Source organism: Procambarus clarkii, chromosome 73 (assembly GCF_040958095.1).
Source record: "Procambarus clarkii isolate CNS0578487 chromosome 73, FALCON_Pclarkii_2.0, whole genome shotgun sequence".
NCBI classification, from domain to species: domain Eukaryota; kingdom Metazoa; phylum Arthropoda; class Malacostraca; order Decapoda; family Cambaridae; genus Procambarus; species Procambarus clarkii.
Window position 1 is genome coordinate 25,545,367 of NC_091222.1, and position 22,336 is coordinate 25,567,702.

The 22,336-nt window shown below is 47.5% G+C and overlaps 1 long non-coding RNA gene across 1 annotated transcript in view; it reads right to left on the reverse strand.

Annotated features, from left to right (window-relative positions):
- LOC138356604 (uncharacterized) overlaps window positions 1-20,186 on the reverse strand; it is a 95,093-nt gene extending 74,907 nt beyond the window's left edge. The window contains exons 1-2 of the long non-coding RNA XR_011224553.1: window positions 19,963-20,186; window positions 223-336 (exon numbers count right to left, since the gene is read on the reverse strand). This is a non-coding gene — a long non-coding RNA (uncharacterized lncRNA). The remainder of the gene's footprint in view (window positions 1-222; window positions 337-19,962) is intronic.
- Window positions 20,187-22,336: the final 2,150 nt, after the last annotated feature.

The following is a 22,336-nucleotide window of genomic DNA, read 5'->3' on the forward strand; positions in this document are numbered from 1 at the left end:
TAAACTCCCAAACTTTCCCTTAAACTCCCAAACTTTCCCTTAAACTCCCAAACTTTCCCTTAAACTCCCAAACTTTCCCTTAAACTCCCAAACTTTCCCTTAAACTCGCAAACTTTTCCCTTAAACTCCCAAACTTTCCCTTAAACTCCCAAATTATTTTCCAATCAAGATAACATTAAGAGACTCATAGGCTTGTAAACCCAACAGTAAACTAAGGCTTACCAGCAGTTTACACCCATCAGGAAGCGAAGAGAATTGATGGTTTCCTTAGGAGAAGGAGCTGTTTACCTCTAAGGGCCTTGTGCGCGCTCGCGGGCGCGCCCATCCTCTCCTCACCTGTCAATACAAGTAACCTAAATCTATCAGGCAATAAGGAGATAGATATCTTCTCGTTAAAATTGATATCTTGAGGAACGATAGCAAACTAGGCAACAATGAGCATTATATCACTGCTACTAAATAACTGTTATCCCTTCGTGCTAATGGTCGTTTAAGAATAGTGCAATTGAAGATAATGTGTTAATTCCGCCGCGATATGACTGGCGATTATGCCTTGAAAAATGACTTTCCGATTACAAGATTTAATGTGGATCATTTGTTATTCTATCAGCGAGGTGGAGGTATGGTAGAGAATAGTATACCAGTATATTAGGGTTATACCTAGCCAGTCAGGGTATATCCCTCCTATTCCTGTATGATTATTGGAAGCTGATTAGATATATCGACTCTGGAAGGTGATTAGATATATTGATTCTGGAAGGTGATTAGATATATCGACTCTGGAAGGTGATTAGATATATTGATTCTGGAAGGTGATTAGATATATCGACTCTGGAAGCTGATTAGATATATCGACTCTGGAAGCTGATTAGATATATTGACTCTGGAAGCTGATTAGATATATCGACTCTGGAAGCTGATTAGATATATCGACTCTGGAAGCTGATTAGATATATACTCTGGAAGGTGATTAGATATATTGACTGTGGATAGTCTACTACTCTAAGATAGTCCACGACCTCCTCTTGTGAGTTAATTAATCCTCTCGAATCCACGCGCCAGATTCACGAAGCAGTTCAATCCGTTTTCGACTCAAGTCCATTCCATCCAGCGGTCGACCCCACAGACGTCGATTCATCTGGTGGGTGCTACACCTGGAGGGTGCTACACCTGGTGGGTGCTACACCTGGAGGGTGCTACACCTGGTGGGTGCTACACCTGGTGGGTGCTACACCTGGTGGGTGCTACACCTGGTGGGTGCTACACCTGGTGGGTGCTACACCTGGAGGGTGCTACACCTGGAGGGTGCTACACCTGGTGGGTGCTACACCTGGAGGGTGCTACACCTGGAGGGTGCTACACCTGGAGGGTGCTACACCTGGTGGGTGCTACACCTGGAGGGTGCTACACCTGTTGGGTGCTACACCTGGTGGGTGCTATACCTGGAGGGTGCTACACCTGGTGAGTGCTACACCTGGAGGGGGCTACACCTGGAGGGTGCTACACCTGGAGGGTGCTACACCTGGTAGGTGCTACACCTGGAGGGTGCTACACCTGGTGGGTGCTACACCTGGTGGGTGCTACACCTGGTGGGTGCTACACCTGGAGGGTGCTACACCTGGAGGGGGCTACACCTGGTGGGTGCTACACCTGGAGGGTGCTACACCTGGTGGGTGCTACACCTGGAGGGTGCTACACCTGGAGGGTGCTACACCTGGAGGGTGCTACACCTGGTGGGTGCTACACCTGGAGGGTGCTACACCTGGAGGGTGCTACACCTGGTGGGTGCTACACCTGGAGGGTGCTACACCTGGAGGGAGCTACACCTGGAGGGGCTACACCTGGAGGGTGCTACACCTGGAGGGTGCTACACCTGGTAGGTGCTACACCTGGAGGGTGCTACACCTGGAGGGTGCTACACCTGGTGGGTGCTACACCTGGTGGGTGCTACACCTGGAGGGTGCTACACCTGGAGGGTGCTACACCTGGAGGGTGCTACACCTGGAGGGGGCTACACCTGGAGGGTGCTACACCTGGAGGGTGCTACACCTGGAGGGGGCTACACCTGGTAGGTGCTACACCTGGAGGGTGCTACACCTGGAGGGGGCTACACCTGGAGAGTACTACACCTGGTGAGTGCTACACCTGGAGGGTGCTACACCTGGAGGGTGCTACACCTGGAGGGTGCTACACCTGGTGGGTGCTACACCTGGAGGGTGCTACACCTGGTGAGTGCTACACCTGGAGGGTGCTACACCTGGAGGGTGCTACACCTGGAGGGTGCTACACCTGGAGAGTGCTACACCTGGTGGGTGCTACACCTGGAGGGTGCTACACCTGGTGGGTGCTACACCTGGTGGGTGCTACACCTGGTGGGTGCTATACCTGGAGAGTGCTACACCTGGTGAGTGCTACACCTGGAGGGTGCTACACCTGGAGGGTGCTACACCTGGAGGGTGCTACACCTGGAGAGTGCTACACCTGGTGGGTGCTACACCTGGAGGGTGCTACACCTGGTGGGTGCTACACCTGGTGGGTGCTACACCAATAGAGCACCACACCTACAGAGCGCCACACCTACAGAGCGCCACACCTACAGAGCACCACACCTACAGAGCACCACACCTACAGAACACCACACCTACAGAACATCACACCTACAGAGCGCCACACCTACAGAGCACCACACCTACAGAGCACCACACCTACAGAGCACCACACCTACAGAACACCACACCTACAGAACACCACACCTACAGAGCGCCACACCTACAGAGCGCCACACCTACAGAACACCACACCTACAGAGCGCCACACCTATACAGCTCCACAGCAATAGAGCGCCACACCTATAGAGCACTACACCTACAGAGCACTATAGAGCGCCACACCTATAGAACACCACACCTACAGAGCGCCACACCTATACAGCTCCACACCAATAGAGCGCCACACCTACAGAGCGCCACACCTATACAGCACCACACCAATAGAGCGCCACACCTACAGAGCACCACACCTATACAGCACCACACCAATAGAGCGCCACACCTACAGAGCACCACACCTACAGAGCGCCACACCTATACAGCTCCACAGCAATAGAGCGCCACACCTACAGAGCGCCACACCTATAGAACACCACACCTACAGAGCGCCACACCTATACAGCTCCACAGCAATAGAGCGCCACACCTATAGAGCACTACACCTACAGAGCACTATAGAGCGCCACACCTATAGAACACCACACCTACAGAGCGCCACACCTATACAGCTCCACAGCAATAGAGCGCCACACCTACAGAGCACTACACCTACAGAGCACTATAGAGCGCCACACCTACAGAGCGCCACACCTACAGAGCACTACACCTACAGAGCGCCACACCTACAGAGCACTACACCTACAGAGCACTATAGAGCGCCACACGTATAGAACACCAAACCTACAGAGCGCCACACCTAAACAGCTCCACACCTACAGAGCACTACACCTACAGAGCGCCACACCTACAGAGCACCACACCTACAGAGCACTATAGAGCACAACACCTATAGAGCGGACATAAGAGCCTTCCAAAAACAATGGTATAGAGCTATGTAATAGCAAATCAATCCAATAATTGCTCTATCTTTCTCCTTTATGGCATTTACGTAACCTTAATTACCTTGTTGTTGAAGTGCCATGGTGATTTATCCTCAATGGCCAATTATTTATGGCATCTGGCACTATACCTTATAGGGAGCCGGTCGGCCGAGCGGACAGCACGCTGGACTTGTAATCCTGTGGTCCTTGGTTCGATCCCAGGCGAGAAACAATGGGCAGAGTTTCTTTCACCCTATGCCCCCTGTTACCTAGCAGTAAAATAGGTACCTGGGTGTTAGTCAGCTGTCACGGGCTGCTTCCTGGGGGTGGAGGCCTGGTCGAGGACCGGGCCGCGGGGACACTATAGCCCCGAAATCACCCGAAAGTACCCAACAGGGGCGTTGCTGCTGCCAAAGAGGGGGGGGAGGGGCAGTACCCACGACGGATAGTACTTCTACTATCGGGGTTTAGTACCCGTGGGAGGTGGTACTTTCCAAGGGCTGTGGTACTATGGGGCTATCAGGGGGTGATAGTCCCAAGGGCTGGTAGTCCCAAGGGCTGATAGTCCCAGAGGACTGATAGTCCCAGAGGACTGATAGTCCCAGAGGACTGATAGTCCCAGAGGACTGATAGTCCCAGAGGACTGATAGTCCCAGAGGACTGATAGCCCCAGAGGACTGATAGTCCCAGAGGGCAGATAGTCCCAGAGGGCTGATAGTCCCAGAGGACTGATAGCCCCAGAGGACTGATAGCCCCAGAGGACTGATAGCCCCAGAGGACTGATAGCCCCAGAGGACTGATAGCCCCAGAGGACTGATAGCCCCAGAGGGCAGATAGTCCCAGAGGACTGATAGCCCCAGAGGACTGATAGTCCCAGAGGGCAGATAGTCCCAAAGGGCTGATAGTCCCAGAGGACTGATAGTCCCAGAGGGCAGATAGTCCCAAAGGGCTGATAGCCCCAGAGGACAGTTAGACCCTCCCAAGTCCCACCAAACACTGGCCAATTTGTAAACTAAATGTATGGATTCCTATCAGAGAAGTGATTACCTATTGGCCAGGTGAGAGTAATATATTCACCTTTCCTGCTGTACACAGGTGGTAGAGGAGCTGGGCGCCAGAGGTGATGTATGTTATTGTTTGGGGCTCTGGCACCTGCTGTAATTAAGAAGCTGCAAATGCCTTGTTGTAGTTCCTGAAACTCTGAAGCAATTCGTGGGTGTCATTTGACGTGTGAACCAAGTGGTTGATTGTTAGTTCTTTGTGGATTGTGTTCCGTTATCTGTTAGTGTGTTCGGTTGTTTGTCGGCTTGTTCGGTCACTCGACAATTCGAACACTTTCTCATATGATTCGTCTGTTAGTGATGACGCCCGAACACTTCCGGAACAAGTGCTTCACTGACGACTTGTGTTCGAACCACAACGCTGTAAATGCTTCACCCACGTACTACAAATACAAATAATCGCCAACAGAACCTAAACACCTAACCTAACCTAACCTAACCTAACCTAACCTAACCTAACCTAACCTAACCTAAACACCTAACCTATTCCTATATATGCACAATATGCTGTTATAATATTAATTTATATTTGAAAAAATTCCTATTTTGAATTAACACAATGTTAAAATTGATGAATGCTTCTTTGGGATCGACCGCTGGGTGGAATAGACATGGTCTGAGGACGGGTTGTGTATAGAGGCCATTACTCGTATTGCTTGCACTCCAGAAGAGCTGTTTCTAGCCCAACCACTTGGGGTGGACGGTAGAGCGACGGTCTCGCTTCATGCAGGTCGGCGTTCAATCCCCTGACCGTTGACAAGTGGTTGGGCACCATTCCTTTCCCTCCGTCCCATCCCAAATCCTTATCATGACCCCTTCCCAGTGCTATATAGTCGTAATGGCTTGGTGCTTTCCCCTGAGGGTTCAATATCCCATGGTAAGTGAGTCGTGGTGTAAGTAATTATCAAAAGAAGGCGCCAAGCCTATGGTGCCAAGCCTATGGTGCCAAGCCTATGGCACCAAGCCTATGGTGCCAAGCCTATGGCACCAAGCCTATGGTGCCAAGCCTATGGTGCCAAGCCTATGGCACCAAGCCTATGGTGTCAAGCCTATGGTGCCAAGCCTATGGCACCAAGCCTATGGTGCCAAGCCTATGGCACCAAGCCTATGGTGCCAAGCCTATGGTGCCAAGCCTATGGTGCCAAGCCTATGGCACCAAGCCTATGGTGCCAAGCCTATGGTGCCAAGCTTATGGCACCAAGCCTATGGTGCCAAGCCTATGGCACCAAGCCTATGGTGCTAAGCCTATGGTGCCAAGCCTATGGCACCAAGCCTATGGTGCCAAGCCTATGGCACCAAGCCTATGGTGCCAAGCCTATGGCACCAAGCCTATGGTGCCAAGCCTATGGCACCAAGCCTATGTCATCAAGCCTATGGTGCCAAGCCTATGGTGCCAAGCCTATGACACCAAGCCTATGGCACCAAGCCTATGGTGCCAAGCCTATGGCACCAAGCCTATGGTGCCAAGCCTATGGCACCAAGCCTATGGTGCCAAGCCTATGACACCAAGCCTATGGCACCAAGCCTATGGTGCCAAGCCTATGGTGCCAAGCTTATGGTGCCAAGCCTATGGTGCCAAGCCTATGACACCAAGCCTATGATGCCAAGCCTATGGCGCCAAGCCTATGGTGCCAAGCCTATGGTGCCAAGCCTATGGCACCAAGCCTATGGTGCCAAGCCTATGGTGCCAAGCATATGGCGCCAAGACTATGGCACCAAGCCTATGGCACCAAGCCTATGGCACCAAGCCTATGGTGCCAAGCCTATGGTGCCAAGCATATGGCGCCAAGCCTATGGCACCAAGCCTATGGCACCAAGCCTATGGCACCAAGCCTATGGTGCCAAGCCTATGGTGCCAAGCCTATGGCACCAAGCCTATGGTGCCAAGCCTATGGCACCAAGCTTATGGCACCAAGCCTATGGTGCCAAGCCTATGACACCAAGCCTATGGTGCCAAGCCTATAGCACCAAGCCTATGGTGCCAAGCCTATGACACCAAGCCTATGGCACCAAGCCTATGGTGCCAAGCCTATGGTGCCAAGCCTATGACACCAAGCCTATGGTGCCAAGCCTATGGTGCCAAGCCTATGACACCAAGCCTATGGCACCAAGCCTATGGTGCCAAGCCTATGACACCAAGCCTATGGTGCCAAGCCTATAGCACCAAGCCTATGGTGCCAATTCTATGGCACCAAGCCTATTGTGCCAAGCCTATGGTGCCAAGCCTATGACACCAAGCCTATGGTGCCAAGCCTATGGTGCCAAGCCTATGGCGCCAAGCCTATGGAGCCAAGCCTATGGTGCCAAGCCTATGGCGCCAAGCCTATGGCACCAAGCCTATTGTGCCAAGCCTATGGTGCCAAGCCTATGACACCAAGCCTATGGTGCCAAGCCTATGGTGCCAAGCCTTTGGTGCCAAGCCTATGGTGCCAAGCCTATGGAGCCAAGCCTAAGGTGCCAAGCCTATGGTGCCAAGCCTATGGCACCAAGCCTATGGCACCAAGCCTATGGCACCAAGCCTATGACACCAAGCCTATGGTGCCAAGCCTATGGCACCAAGCCTATGGTGCCAAGTCTATGGCACCAAGCCTATTGTGCCAAGCCTATGGTGCCAAGCCTATGACACCAAGCCTATGGCACCAAGCCTATGACACCAAGCCTATGGTGCCAAGCCTATGGTGCCAAGTCTATGGTGCCAAGTCTATGGCACCAAGCCTATTGTGCCAAGCCTATGGTGCCAAGTCTATGGCACCAAGCCTATTGTGCCAAGCCTATGGTGCCAAGCCTATGGCACCAAGCCTATGGTGCCAAGCCTATGGAGCCAAGCCTATGGCGCCAAGCCTATGGAGCCAAGCCTATGGCACCAAGCCTATGGTGCCAAGCCTATGGAGCCAAGCCTATGGCGCCAAGCCTATGGTGCCAAGTCTATGGCACCAAGCCTATTGTGCCAAGCCTATGGTGCCAAGTCTATGGCGCCAAGCCTATCGCGTACTTAGTTCTTACCATTTATCTTATTGACTTCAAAGTAGAAGATTATCTACCTCTCTACAATGTAGATTACAGACAATACAAAAAATAACATATCTACTTTGTCAATATACCTTACAATAAAATAATTAATGGGATATGATGAATTAGGAAAATACACCAAATGATTCCTCTATCGAGATAAAAATCTGATAAAAATATGATAATATCGCTAAATAATACTCTGTCACCGTGCCTCCATTCCAATATAAAATATCATCCAAATAATATTATTAAATACTACGACTTTTTGAACCTAAATTTATCCCACACAGAAAACGGGGCGACATGTCGCCGATAACACCAGTCCGAAAATCCAATCTACTAATATCTAAGACATCAGAAGCGCAAACACAATTTTATGAATATAGTCTTACCTGTAAGACCATGCTATAGGTTGGAGATAATGTTGGAGACGAGACTAATCTATATAATATAGACATATAGCCTCCTTTCTCCTAGGTATCGTTCTGCCTCCCGCCTCCAGGTCGGCGCCCGTGCGCACCTCACTGCGCAGTTCCAATATTCTAGTTTCATGACTATTTACTTCAATATCTCCCATAAATTAGTTCTTAGGATATTCATATTTGATTCTAATTATAAGTATAATAAAATATATATATAGTTTCAAGCACTACAAGTTTGTTGAATGGTGTCATAACAATATTAAGGCGATGTTTACATATTTTCCAAAGACTTCCAACTTGGAGGTATTCGTCACCTCGCGCATGCGCAACAGAGGCCAGATATACAAGCCGACCATTGGCATTAATTTTAAAATTAATTTAGTGTACTTTTTATTAATTTAGTGTACTAAAATTAATACTTAGTGTGCAGTAGACACTATACATGAAACACTGTATACATGGGACACTGTATACACAAATGTTTATACACTTTCCTAGATATGAATACTTATACGATATACACGTTCCCAACAGTGTTGTAGAGGTCATTACAGTGTTGTAGAGGTCATTACAGTGTTGTAGAGGTCATTACAGTGTTGTAGAGGTCAATTACAGTGTTGTAGAGGTCATTACAGTGTTGTAGAGGTCAATTACAGTGTTGTAGAGGTCATTACAGTGTTGTAGAGGTCATTACAGTGTTGTAGAGGTCATTACAGTGTTGTAGAGGTCATTACAGTGTTATAGAGGTCATTACAGTGTTATAGAGGTCATTACAGTGTTGTAGAGGTCATTACAGTGTTGTAGAGGTCATTACAGTGTTGTAGAGGTCAATTACAGTGTTGTAGAGGTCATTACAGTGTTGTAGAGGTTATTGCAGTGTTGTAGAGGTCATTACAGTGTTATAGAGGTCATTACAGTGTTGTAGAGGTCATTACAGTGTTGTAGAGGTCATTACAGTGTTATAGAGGTCATTACAGTGTTGTAGAGGTCATTACAGTGTTATAGAGGTCATTACAGTGTTATAGAGGTCATTACAGTGTTGTAGAGGTCATTACAGTGTTGTAGAGGTCATTACAGTGTTGTAGAGGTTATTACAGTGTTGTAGAGGTCATTACAGTGTTATAGAGGTCATTACAGTGTTATAGAGGTCATTACAGCGTTGTAGAGGTCATTACAGTGTTGTAGAGGTTATTACAGTGTTATAGAGGTCATTACAGTGTTGTAGAGGTCATTACAGTGTTGTAGAGGTCATTACAGTGTTGTAGAGGTCATTACAGTGTTGTAGAGGTCATTACAGTGTTGTAGAGGTTATTACAGTGTTGTAGAGGTCATTACAGTGTTGTAGAGGTTATTACAGTGTTATAGAGGTCATTACAGTGTTGTAGAGGTTATTACAGTGTTGTAGAGGTCATTACAGTCTTGTAGAGGTCAATTACAGTGTTGTAGAGGTCAATTACAGTGTTGTAGAGGTCATCACAGTCTTGTAGAGGTCATCACAGTCTTGTAGAGGTCATCACAGTCTTGTAGAGGTCATTACAGTGTTGTAGAGGTCATTACAGTGTTGTAGAGGTCATTACAGTGTTGTAGAGGTCCCAACCACTTGTGGACGGTCGGGGATTGAACACCGACCAGCATGAAGCCAGACCGTCGCTCTACCGTCCACCCCAAGCGATTGGGCTTATCAGCAGAGGTCAATTACAATGTTGTAGAGGTCCGAACCACTTGTGGACGGTCGGGGGATTGAACGCCGACCCGCATGAAGCCAGACCGTCGCTCTACCGTCCACCTCAAGCGATTAGGCTTATCAGCAAGAATATAAATCTCTTCAATTATCACAGAATAACACTTGTGTAACTGAGCTCTCAGTCATTTTACTCAACCAATTGATTAATAAAGATTAAACCACCTAAGAGGTGGCACGGGCATGAATAACCCGTAACATACTCCATCTATTGGCTCTCAACTTAATATTATATAAATTAATAAACTGAAAATTGAATATAAATATTTAACAGCGACAATGGCATGAAAATTCCACAGGATTAAAAACAATTTAAATGTGTATATTAACAATACAAATCACTATTTATACATTGAAGTTATTATACCTTGAGGTTACCTTGAGGTTACCTTGAGGTTACCTTGAGGTGCTTCCGGGGCTTAGCGTCCCCGCGGCCCGGTCGTCGACCAGGGCTTCTGTTATGACTAAATCGGATTAGGTTGGATCTGAGATTATGTGTACCGCGTTCGAATCTCCTCTAGCGTTCCTCCGCGTTCGAATCTCCTAATCTCGGATTAGGAATTAGTATTCCTAATCCGTCTTCCTAAGGTTCCCCAACGTCCAGAAACTGACGTACTAAAGTGCCCTTATCCTAACCTGCCAGAGGACCCACAACAGAAAACGGGACAGTCCGTCACTTTCGCCAGACGCTTCCGTTTTCTAGTACGACGTTTTTTTGGTCTTAGGTAACGCGTACGTCAAAATGCGACGTGCTACTAGAAGGCCTGGGGCCAGATTCACGAAACAGTTACGCAATCACTTACGAACCTGGGGCCAGATTCACGAAGCAGTTACGCAAGCACTTAAGAACCTGGGACCAGATTCACGAAGCAGTTACGCAAGCACTTACGAACCTGTCCATCTTTTCTCAATCTTTGGCGGCTTTGTTTACAATTATTAAACAGTTAATGAGCTCGGAAGCACCAGGAGGCTGTTTATAACAATAACAACAGTTGATTGGCAAGTTTTCATGCTTGTAAACTGTTTAATAAATGTAACCAAAGCCGTCAAAGATTGAGGAAAGATGTACACGTTCGTAAGTGCTTGCGTAACTGCTTCGTGAATCTGGCGCCAGGTTCGTAAGTCCTTGCGTAACTGCTTCGTGAATCTGTCCCCAGGTTCTTAAGTGCTTGCGTAACTGCTGTCGCGAATCTGGTCCCAGGTTCGTAAGTGCTTGCGTAACTGCTGTCGTGAATCTGGCCCCAGGTTCGTAAGTCCTTGCATAACTGCTTCGTGAATCTGGCCCCAGGTTCGTAAGTGATTGCGTAACTGCTTCGTGAATCTGGCCCAAGCCCATGACATCACCCTAACAAGAGAAATGTTGAATAAAAACACTTGTATAATAGACAAAACCCAAGATTTAAGAAGATTACAAATTCTTGAAGCAGTTCACATAAGAATAGAACCTATCATAATTATCTAAATTACTGAACCATCCTCTCTACCCACCATCGTAGGCCTCGTAGCCTGGTGGGGCTACCCACCATCGTAGGCGTAGGGGCCTCGTAGCCTGGTGGATAGCGCGCAGGACTAGTAATTCTGTGGCGCGGGTTCGATTCCCGCACGAGGCAGAAACAAGTGGGCAAAGTTTCTTTCACCCTGAATGCCCCTGTTACCTAGCAGTAAATAGGTACCTGGAGTTAGTCAGCTGTCACGGGCTGCTTCCTGGGGGTGGAGGCCTGGTCGAGGACCGGGCCGCGGGGACACTAAAAAAGCCCCGAAATCATCTCAAGATAATCTCAAGAAACCATGAGAGTGAGAACAAGACCGGAACGTGAAGATGCCAACATAGAAGACACTGCCCAATATGTTACGTCCACTACACTGATTAATCTCTATATGTGGATCAGATATTTAGGGGCTTTTTCTACATTTTTTGAAGGCCTTTAAACTTTATTTTTGACTATTTTCTCCCTTTATGCCTTATTCTTGACCCATTTGTGTTGGTCAGTATTTTCAACTGACTCCATATTAGTATAAATCCAATATGATTTGTAATTTCCTGTCACTTGAGAATGAACCATGTAGGTTCGAAATGTTGTGTAATTTTATAATATATATATATATATATATATATATATATATATATATATATATATATATATATATATATACACACACACGTTCCCACACTTCTGCTGCTGCTCTGCTATACCTATACTGCAATGTATATCTCTTGGCATACGACGATACACACACACACACACACACACACACACACACACACACACACACACACACACACACACAGCAAATCCAATCATGTTTGCATTAGCTGTGCACATTTTTCATTTGGGTGTTGGGATTGAGCAACCACTGGAGGGTTACAGAGGCTTACAGAGGTTACAGAGGTTACAGAGGTTACAGAGGCTTACAGAGGTTACAGAGGTTACAGAGGCTTAGAGAGGTTACAGAGGTTACAGAGGTTACAGAGGCTTACAGAGGTTACAGAGGCTTACAGAGGTTACAGAGGTTACAGAGGTTACAGAGGTTACAGAGGCTTACAGAGGTTACAGAGGTTACAGAGGTTACAGAGGTTACAGAGGCTTACAGAGGTTACAGAGGTTACAGAGGTTACAGAGGCTTACAGAGGTTACAGAGGCTTACAGAGGTTACAGAGGTTACAGAGGTTACAGAGGCTTACAGAGGTTACAGAGGTTACAGAGGCTTACAGAGGTTACAGAGGTTACAGAGGTTACAGAGGTTACAGAGGCTTACAGAGGTTACAGAGGTTACAGAGGTTACAGAGGTTACAGAGGATAACAGAGGTTACAGAGGCTTACAGAGGTTACAGAGGTTACAGAGGCTTACAGAGGTTACAGAGGCTTACAGAGGTTACAGAGGTTACAGAGGCTTACAGAGGTTACAGAGGCTTACAGAGGTTACAGAGGCTTACAGAGGTTACAGAGGTTACAGAGGCTTACAGAGGTTACAGAGGCTTACAGAGGTTACAGAGGCTTACAGAGGTTACAGAGGTTACAGAGGCTTACAGAGGTTACAGAGGCTTACAGAGGTTACAGAGGCCAGTCAATTCCTTCCTGACCAACCACTGAGAGTATTTCAGTCATGGATATGGTATACATAACGAATAACTCCTTCTGTATACATTCCGAGAAGTGGTGTGTATATATATATACATCTCTTAATGTATGTATTCATGTGTATTCATCGTTGTCTCCTGCCACACATGCATAGTATTCTCTCTAGATGTTTTCATATTCACCTATGTATATCTTTAACATTCTCATGTATACTTGTAAACATTCTCATGTATACTTGTAAACATTCTTATGTATACTTGTAAACATTCTCATGTATACTTGTAAACATTCTCATGTATACTTGTAAACATTCTCATGTATACTTGTAAACATTCTCATGTATACTTGTAAACATTCTCATGTATACTTGTAAACATTCTCATGTATACTTGTAAACATTCTCATGTATACTTGTAAACATTCTCATGTATACTTGTAAACATTCTCATGTATACTTGTAAACATTCTCATGTATACTTGTAAACATTCTCATGTATACTTGTAAACATTCTCATGTATACTTGTAAACATTCTCATGTATACTTGTAAACATTCTCATGTATACTTGTAAACATTCTCATGTATACTTGTAAACATTCTCATGTATACTTGTAAACATTCTCATGTATACTTGTAAACATTCTCATGTATACTTGTAAACATTCTCATGTATACTTGTAAACATTCTCATGTATACTTGTAAACATTCTCATGTATACTTGTAAACATTCTCATGTATACTTGTAAACATTCTCATGTATACTTGTAAACATTATCATGTATACTTGTAAACATTCTCATGTATACTTGTAAACATTATCATGTATACTTGTAAACATTCTCATGTATACTTGTAAACATTCTCATGTATACTTGTAAACATTCTCATGTATACTTGTAAACATTCTCATGTATACTTGTAAACATTATCATGTATACTTGTAAACATTCTCATGTATACTTGTAAACATTCTCATGTATACTTGTAAACATTATCATGTATACTTGTAAACATTCTCATGTATACTTGTAAACATTCTCATGTATACTTGTAAACATTCTCATGTATACTTGTAAACATTATCATGTATACTTGTAAAATTCTTAATGTTTTTCTAAAAAATTTCCTCGTTTTCTCAATCAATTTTCTTGCCTATTTATCTTTAGTTTCAGAAATAAAAAGCCTTTATTGGTTATTTACGTAAATAATTACAGCTGTGGCTAGAATGAACAGGTGTATAGATGTGGCTGTAGTGAACAGGTGTACCTCCTGTAGTTGACAAGATTGTCTAAGTCCACACACATGTTTCTTAGATGTTTGTTAACTAAACATTCCCTATTTCCATCCAACATGATAGACAGATAAACTTCTCAAAGATCACTACTGACTCTTCCACAGGTTTGATACCTGGTTGATACCTGGTTGATACCTGGTTGATGGGGGTTCTGGGAGTTCTTCTAACTCCCAGAACTATCTTCTCAGATACCCTGAGGTGTTTTACTGACTACAGAATTCAATTCGTGTTGATTTGACTCTACCTTCTGGAGTCAAGCCTATGATATCCATTGAAGATATCAGGTTAAATGCTGATTTTGGAGTTGCTTTGATATCCGGTTTGATACAGTAATATGTGGAAAGTAAATGTTTAATATCTCTGTATATGTCTTTGTCTGTCTGTCTCTCTCTCTCTCTCTCTCTCTCTCTCTCTCTCTCTCTCTCTCTCTCTCTCTCTCTCTCTCATATTGGAGTTAGAAATTCTATTCAGAATTATCGACCCTTAGAATCACACGAAAGAGCAGGGCGTTCCTAAACGTTGACCGATACATGTGTCAAGATACAAGCCACTTGACAGCCTGGGGGCGCCAAGACATCCATCACCACTGCTCTATTCACTCACAAAGCCACAACTGATTTCCTATATCGAGCACTGCTCCTATAAGACCAGTGGATACTGCCCACTGCTCTATTGTACCCCATTCCGAACACCCCTCCTCCCCCCTTATATCGGGATATATATCAACACACACTCATATATCAATCGGTTAGGAGGCGGGGCCAAGGAGCCGAAGCTCAACCCACCACCAGAAGCACTAAGTCACCACCACCACCACCACCACCACCACCAGTAGCACTAGGTCACCACCACCACCACCACCACCACCAGTAGCACTAAGTCACCACCACCACCACCACCAGTAGCACTAGGTCACCACCACCACCACCACCACCACCACCACCACCAGTAGCACTAAGTCACCACCACCACCACCACCACCACCACCAGTAGCACTAAGTAACCACCACCACCACCACCAGTAGCACTAAGTCACCACCACCACCACCACCACCACCACCACCACCACCAGTAGCACTAAGTCACCACCACCACCACCACCACCACCACCACCACCACCACCACCACCACCAGTAGCACTAGGTCACCACCACCACCACCACCACCACCACCAGTAGCACTAAGTCACCACCACCACCACCACCAGTAGCACTAAGTCACCACCACCACCACCACCACCACCAGTAGCACTAAGTCACCACCACCACCACCACCACCACCACCACCACCAGTAGCACTAAGTCACCACCACCACCACCACCACCAGTAGCACTAAGTCACCACCACCACCACCACCACCACCAGTAGCACTAAGTCACCACCACCACCACCACCACCAGTAGCACTAAGCCACCACCACCACCACCAGTAGCACTAAGTCACCACCACCACCACCACCACCACCAGTAGCACTAAGTCACCACCACCACCACCACCACCACCAGTAGCACTAAGTCACCACCACCACCACCACCACCACCACCACCAGTAGCACTAAGCCACCACCACCACCACCAGTAGCACTAAGTCACCACCACCACCACCACCACCACCACCACCAGTAGCACTAAGTCACCACCACCACCACCACCACCAGTAGCACTAAGTCACCACCACCACCACCACCACCACCAGTAGCACTAAGTCACCACCACCACCACCACCACCAGTAGCATTAAGTCACCACCACCACCACCACCACCAGTAGCACTAAGTCACCACCACCACCACCACCACCACCACCACCAGTAGCACTAAGTCACCACCACCACCACCACCACCAGTAGCACTAAGCTACCACCACCAGTAGCACTAAGTCACCACCACCACCACCACCACCACCAGTAGCACTAAGTCACCACCACCACCACCAGTAGCATTAAGTCACCACCACCACCACCACCACCACCACCACCAGTAGCACTAAGTCACCACCACCACCACCACCACCAGTAGCACTAAGTCACCACCACCACCACCACCACCACCACCAGTAGCACTAAGTCACCACCACCACCACCACCACCAGTAGCACTAAGCCACCACCACCAGTAGCACTAAGTCACCACCACCACCACCACCACCACCAGTAGCACTAAGTCACCACCACCACCACCACCACCAGTAGCACTAAGTCACCACCACCACCACCACCACCACCAGTAGCACTAAGTCACCACCACCACCACCACCACCAGTAGCACTAAGTCACCACCACCACCACCACCACCAGTAGCACTAAGTCACCACCACCACCAGTAGCACTAAGTCACCACCACCACCACCACCAGTAGCACTAAGTCACCACCACCACCACCAGTAGCACTAAGTCACCACCATCACCACCACCACCACCAGTAGCACTAAGTCACCACCACCACCACCACCAGTAGCACTAAGTCACCACCACCACCACCACCACCAGTAGCACTAAGCCACCACCACCACCACCACCACCACCACCAGTAGCACTAAGCCACCACCACCACCACCACCACCACCAGTAGCACTAAGCCACCACCACCACCACCAGTAGCACTAAGCTACCAGCACCACCACCACCACCACCAGTAGCACTAAGCCACCACCACCACCACCACCAGTAGCACTAAGCCACCACCACCACCACCAGTAGCACTAAGCCACCACCACCACCACCAGTAGCACTAAGCTACCACCACCACCACCAGTAGCACTAAGCCACCACCACCACCACCAGTAACACTAAGCCACCACCACCACCACCAGTAGCACTAAGCCACCACCACCAGTAGCACTAAGCCACCACCACCACCACCAGTAGCACTAAGCTACCACCACCACCACCAGTAGCACTAAGCCACCACCACCACCACCAGTAGCACTAAGCTACCAGCACCACCACCACCACCACCAGTAGCACTAAGCCATCACCACCACCACCAGTAGCACTAAGCCACCACCACCACCACCAGTAGCACTAAGCCACCACCACCACCACCAGTAGCACTAAGCTACCACCACCACCACCACCAGTAGCACTAAGCCACCACCACCACCACCAGTAGCACTAAGCCACCACCACCACCACCAGTAGCACTAAGCTACCACCACCACCACCAGTAGCACTAAGCCACCACCACCACCACCAGTAGCACTAAGCTACCACCACCACCACCAGTAGCACTAAGCCACCACCACCACCACCAGTAGCACTAAGCTTCCACCACCAGTAGCACTAAGCCACCACCACCACCACCAGTAGCACTAAGCTTCCACCACCAGTAGCACTAAGCCACCACCACCACCACCAGTAGCACTAAGCTTCCACCACCAGTAGCACTAAGCCACCACCACCACCACCAGTAGCACTAAGCTTCCACCACCAGTAGCACTAAGCCACCACCACCACCACCAGTAGCACTAAGCTTCCACCACCAGTAGCACTAAGCCACCACCACCACCACCAGTAGCACTAAGCTTCCACCACCAGTAGCACTAAGCCACCACCACCAGTAGCACTAAGCCACCACCACCACCAGTAGCACTAAGCTACCACCACCACCACCAGTAGCACTAAGCTACCACCACCACCACCAGTAGCACTAAGCTTCCACCACCAGTAGCACTAAGCCACCACCACCACCACCACCAGTAGCACTAAGCTTCCACCACCAGTAGCACTAAGCCACCACCACCACCACCAGTAGCACTAAGCTTCCACCACCAGTAGCACTAAGCCACCACCACCACCACCAGTAGCACTAAGCCACCACCACCACCACCACCACCACCACCACCACCAGTAGCACTAAGCTACCACCACCACCACCAGTAGCACTAAGCTACCACCACCACCACCAGTAGCACTAAGCTTCCACCACCAGTAGCACTAAGCCACCACCACCACCACCAGTAGCACTAAGCCACCACCACCACCACCACCAGTAGCACTAAGCTACCACCACCACCACCAGTAGCACTAAGCTACCACCACCACCACCAGTAGCACTAAGCCACCACCACCACCACCAGTAGCACTAAGCCACCACCACCACCACCACCACCAGTAGCACTAAGCCACCACCACCACCACCAGTAGCACTAAGCCACCACCACCAGTAGCACTAAGCCACCACCACCACCACCAGTAGCACTAAGCTACCACCACCACCACCAGTAGCACTAAGCTACCACCACCACCACCAGTAGCACTAAGCTTCCACCACCAGTAGCACTAAGCCACCACCACCACCACCAGTAGCACTAAGCCACCACCACCACCACCACCAGTAGCACTAAGCTACCACCACCACCACCAGTAGCACTAAGCTACCACCACCACCAGTAGCACTAAGCCACCACCACCACCACCAGTAGCACTAAGCTACCAGCACCACCACCAGTAGCAGTAACCCATCAGGAGGGGGGGGGTAGTAGTGCTTGGGAAGGGTTGTGGTGGGGGGGGTGGGGGTGGGGGGGTGGCGAACATGTGTACATAATTTAAACACCACTTGAGTGGGGGGTTCGAATCCCCGCCCCCACAACCTCTCCCTCAATAACTCTTGCCTCGGGATATTTATTATTCTGGAATGTTTCGTGAAATCTGTTTGGCATATATATTTGTGTCAATATCCTCTGCTGTATTCTAAATTTTCCCTCCATGTTTTGATTTAGTAATGGAATACAACTATACAGTACTTCAATTGGTTTTATTTTAAACAAAATCGAGCGAAGCTCATTTAATTTATTTTTTGTGGTAATTATGCGTAGCGGGTTTTTATTTTTTAAGGTTATAAGAGCAAGAAAAATATATAAAATCGCTATTTTATGTTACGTATTCAGTGGAAAAAATCATTTTACCGCCAAAATAAATTTCGGGTGACGACAGCCGTTGAGTGACTGCCCACCGCGACCTTCCCAGCCAATCAGAGATCAGCGCGAGTGTTGCCATAACCTGCCAATCCATTTACATTTTATCCCCCAATCAAAATTTATCAATCTCCTCCGGCCGCGAACAATTGTTTTGCATCACAAATACAATTTAGCGACTAAAGGGAATGATTTACGGGTCTTGATTTGGTTAAAAAGGAAAGTATTGCCATTTTGAAACGATTTGAAAATTGGCGGGAAATTCTCCCCTGCTCTGGCGACGTTGCCGCCACTCACCTTCTGAGATCGCGAGAAATGGCGGCCTTTCTGGCCTTCGCGGCGGGTCATGCAATCTTCATGACGGTTGACCCCCGCAGTCAGGCACTCACACACACCTGCCAGTGCCTTCACCGCTTCAACACAAGTCACAGTGACCTACACAGCCACCACCACAAGTCGAGAACCACCGCTACTAGAAGGGGAATTGAAGGATCACCATGTTGAGTTAGAGACCAACGGCCCCCGCGAAATGTCGCAGGTAACTCCTCCAGGAAGTCGTCACGACTCTAAGATGGCCGGCCAAGGAGTCACGGGTCACTAAATACGACTACCCAAGGAAACTCAACAAACCAAAGATCAAGAAACGCTTACAACACCTCAAAGGTCATCATCGAAAGGTCACCATGATATCGCGAGTTCGATAACGAGAACGTTATATCCAATTACGAGTTATCTTAGGCCTTGAAGACCGCCGGTCAAAGATCTAACTACGCTTCTAGTGCCTTGAAATATGACTTTGATCGACTCACAATTTAGATAAAAATATATGTTAACAAAAAGATAATACTGACCTTTATCTAGGCCTTCGCCAGCGTCTTGTCGTATAGGCCTAAACCTGGGACTAAATTCACGAAGCAGTTACGCAAGCACTTACGAACCTGCGACCAGATTCACGAAGCAGTTACGCAAGCACTTACGAACGTGTACATCTTTCCTCAATCTTTGACGGCTTTGGTTACATTTATTAAACAGTTTACAAGCAGGAAAACTTGCCAATCAACTGTTGTTATTGTTATAAACAGCCTCCTGGTGCTTCGGAGCTCATTAACTGTTTAATAATTGTAAACAAAGCCGCCAAAGATTGAGAACAGATGGACAGGTTCGTAAGTGCTTGCGTAACTACTTCGTGAATCTGGGCCCAGGTTCGTAAGTGCTTACGTAACTTCTTCGTAAATCTGGCCCCAGGTTCGTAAGTGCTTGCGTAACTACTTCGTAAATCTGGCCCCAGGTTCGTAAGTGCTGGCGTAACTGCTTCGTGAATCTGGGCCCAGGTTCGTAAGTGCTTACGTAACTTCTTCGTAAATCTGGCCCCAGGTTCGTAGGTGCTTGCGTAACTTCTTCGTAAATCTGGCCCCAGGTTCGTAGGTGCTTGCGTAACTACTTCGTGAATCTGGAAACCAGCTCTTCACTATTTTAAAAATTTCAAATACCGCTCCTGCAAAAAAAATGCATTCGGAAATTAACACAGTAAAATATTTATCAAATTATTTGAATTCGATGATAATACCAGCGACATGATAGCGATGATATGATAGCAGTGATATGATAACAGTGATACACGATAACAGTGACAGTCATAGATGATTTTTATGATATCAATGACATGATAAAAGCCATAGATAATATCAGTGACATAAGTTACAGATGAAACCAGTGACATGATATCTTGCAGATGATAGCAGTAACACATGTTACCAGTAACCGATGATAACAGTTATAAGTGACACGTGACATAACAGTGACAGATGATAGCAATCACAGATAACAGTGATACATGACACAAGTGACAGATGATAACAGGGACAGATAGCAGTGACAGGTAGAGTGACAGTTGATAACTATAACATGATAACAGTGATAGATGATACCAGTGACATGATAACAGTGATAGATAATACCAGTGACAGATGATAACAATGACAAATGATATCAGCTACACGTGATATCAGCGTCACGAGATATCAGCGACACACTATATCAACGACACGTGATATCGGCGACACACTATATCAACGACACGTGATATCGGCGACACACTATATCAACGACACGTGATATCGGCGACACACTATATCAACGACACGTGATATCGGCGACACACTATATCAGCAACACATGATATCTGCAACACGATATCAGCGACACATGATATCACTAGGGCCAATAAAGCCATTATCAGCATAATAAAGCAGTCTCATTCAAAAACAGCAAAGACAGCCGCTGTGAACCTGAGGAAACGTAGAGTGAAACTTTCTTCCCAGCTCTCGAAACCTCGTTCGAAACCCACTCGAGACAGTTGCGAAAATATATATATATAATTCTAGGGGCCAGATTCACGAATTAGTTACGCAAGCACTTACGAACCTGGGGCCAGGTTCACGAAGCAGTTACGCAAGTTCTTACGAACTTGGGCCAGATTCACGAAGCAGTTACGCAAGCACTTACGAACTTGGGGCCAGGTTCACGAAGCAGTTATGCAAGCACTTACGAACCTGGGGCCAGGTTCACGAAGCAGTTACGCAAGTACTTACGAACCTGGGGCCAGATTCACGAAGCAGTTACGCAAGCACTTACGAACTTGGGGCCAGGTTCACGAAGCAGTTATGCAAGCACTTACGAACCTGGGGCCAGATTCACGAAGCAGTTATGCAAGCACTTACGAACCTGGGGCCAGGTTCAAGAAGCAGTTACGCAAGTACTTACGAACCTGGGGCCAGATTCACGAAGCAGTTACGCAAGCACTTACGAACCTGGGGCCAGATTCACGAAGCAGTTACGCAAGCACTTACGAACCTGGGGCCAGGTTCAAGAAGCAGTTATGCAAGCACTTACGAACCTGGGGCCAGATTCAGGAAGCAGTTACGCAAGCACTTACGAACGTGTACATCTTTCCTCAATCTTTGACGGCTTTGGTTACATTTATTAAACAGTTTACAAGCATGAAAACTTGCCAATCAACTGTTGTTATTGTTATAAACAGCCTCCTGGTGCTTCGGAGCTCATTAACTGTTTAATAATTGTAAACAAAGCCGCCAAAGATTGAGAAAAGATGGACAGGTTCGTAAGTGCTGGCGTAACTGCTTCGTGAATCTGGCCCCAGGTTCGTAAGTACTTGCGTAACTGCTTCGTGAATCTGGCCCCAGGTTCGTAAGTGCTGGCGTAACT